At 45.2% G+C, this 2,500-nt stretch overlaps 1 protein-coding gene across 5 annotated transcripts in view; it reads right to left on the reverse strand.

Annotated features, from left to right (window-relative positions):
* erg (ETS transcription factor ERG) overlaps positions 1–2,500 on the reverse strand; it is a 33,539-nt gene that overhangs the window by 22,189 nt on the left and 8,850 nt on the right. For 4 of the 5 annotated variants that reach the window (XM_056467571.1, XM_056467570.1, XM_056467568.1 and 1 more), the window contains exon 1: positions 1,369–1,505. The exons of the other annotated variant lie outside the window; for it this stretch is intronic. The gene's annotated coding sequence lies outside the window, so the exon portion shown is untranslated. Of the gene's footprint in view, positions 1–1,368; positions 1,506–2,500 lie in introns of those variants that run through there. 5 annotated transcript variants of the gene reach the window in all.

The following is a 2,500-nucleotide window of genomic DNA, read 5'->3' on the forward strand; positions in this document are numbered from 1 at the left end:
TTGATTGACAGCTGCGTATTAACATGTCTCCATAGAATGGGGAAGAAAGGGGATTTAAGGTAAAGTCCACACTAGGGGGATTGTAACTACTAGCTAGTTTATAAGTAAATGTATTAACATGTTCTTACAGCAAACCGTAGTGAGAAGGTCATAAGCTCTCCGTAAAGTCATGCGTCAGAATGACGTTATATCCAATAAGAAGCATCTGAATGGTTAAACTGCTTTAACACTCTGCATCTACACACAACTGCACTGTGGACATGAAATGACACATGATATGAGTGTAGTACATCACACTCACACACCATGAGCCGTGAATACACACGAAATACACATGAAGTTATCAAAACATTCAGCTTTCATTCTGTGTGACATATTCCTGATGTCCTGTTCTTCTGTGATATTACCTCTATTAATTCAATATTCAATATTAATTCAATAGATATTAAATCTATTAAAGCTTCTGAAGCGGCAGACGTCATCATCCCACTCATCCGCACTTTCCTGCTAGTGTTCTGATTGGGCAGAATGAAAGTGTGCTCACTCAATTGGCTAAGACTGTCACACACAGACGGCATGCACGCATGGGGGACATTAACTAATACACATTTCATATCGCATGCAGGAGTGTATGGGTGTTTCCCAGTGCTGGGTTGCGTCTGGAAGGGCATCCGCTGTGGAAAACATATGCTGGAATAGTTGGCGGTTCATTCCACTGTGGCAACCCCGGGTTAATAAAGGGACAAAGACAAAGGAAACTGAATGAATGAATGAATATTTCATATCGCAGCCTCATGCCATTAGCTAACACACACACACACACACACACACACACACACACACGCGCACGCACGCACGCACGCACGCACACACACACACTGACATTTCTGACAGCAGTTGAGGCCAGAAGAGCACACACACACACACACACACACACACACACACACACACACACACACACACACACACACTCATTTACTCACACCCCCACAGACTGTCTCACACACACACATACCTATATACTAATATACACACACCCATTCAATCACACACACGTACACACACTCACCTACACGCCCACACACGTCCAGCATCCCCTGACCTCTGACCCCTGTGATCTCTCTGACCCCCAGCTGCTCCATCCCTCATCAGTCAGCATCTTTATCTGGACCACCCTGACATGCACACTGTTTACAGGGCCACTCACTGTTGACCACTCAGTGCTGACTACTTAGTGCACTAGAGTAAAGAGCTGATGATGCACTGAGCGCAGAAGTACACACACACACACACACACACACACACACACACACACACACACACACACACACAGTAGCAAACTTCAGCAAAAGCCCCAAAACAACTCACCATGAGAGCCTGGACGCGTCATCGGCTGATTCGGCGTCGGTTCCGGTAGTTAGCCGCCGGTTTGCTGGTTAACCGGCTAGCTGGTTAGTTAGTGCAGCGCGCGGACGGAGAGACGCGGGCGCGCATCGGACTGCACCGCTGCCTGCGCGCGCGCAAATGACGTCACGTGCGCGCTCTCGCCCTGCACACTGCATACTGAGCACAGGAGACGAGTACACGGTTTAACCTGCGATTACCATAGTGTCCGCCACAGTGTAGGAGTGTATAACTGTACTCTAGCTTACTCACATAAATATCGATTATATGTGTGTGACCAGGAGCACAGAACCAGCCAGAAGTGTCCTTTAATCTTAATTTAGGGTTATATATCACAGAAGAGCTGGATAAATAAGCTTGGCATGTGCTTTGTTTTGATAAGACAATGTTTGGATGAGACACAACTATTTAAAACTCTGGAATTAAGAGTTCGAAACCTCTAAATACTGAGGAAAAAACCCTTCATCGTGTCTAAATTAAGTTCCTTGCAATATTAATTAAGAAATGAATATTTCTGTATTTACAGAATTGACATGTTTTTATGAAAGATATTCTTTATTGATTATTCTAATGACTTTGCATATCAGAGAAATCAATCATTTTGACCCACACAGAGTAGATTTGGCTGATGTGAGAATTATACACAGCAACATTAGACTGATAGTGTGTGTTACAGTGTCAAATACAGAGTGATTTATCTGGTCATAGTTTATTTCACCAGCATGCACCACGCCACGCTTTGAGCTGGACTTTATTGTAGGGATGAAGGGGATGGAGAAGGAACAGTGGGATGAAGAGGAAGGGAAATAAGAGGATAAACAGTGAACAGGTAGGCTGATCAGGCGTCCTATGATGATGCCCAGACACTCAGAATGAGGATACCGTCTCTGTAATATTTTGGTAGAGTGATTGGACCCCGGGCTGCACAGTGGCGCAGTGGGTAGCACGTTCACCTCACAGCAAGAAGGTCTCTGGCAGTATCCCCATTCTGAGTCTCTGGGCATCATCATAGGACGCCTGATCAGCCTACCTGGTTTGAGCTGTTGTTATAGGTCAGGTGTGTTTATCTACAGCACACACACATCATCACAGTGCA

The sequence above is a fragment of the Danio aesculapii genome, chromosome 10 (genome assembly GCF_903798145.1).
Source record: "Danio aesculapii chromosome 10, fDanAes4.1, whole genome shotgun sequence".
Lineage (NCBI taxonomy): Eukaryota > Metazoa > Chordata > Actinopteri > Cypriniformes > Danionidae > Danio > Danio aesculapii.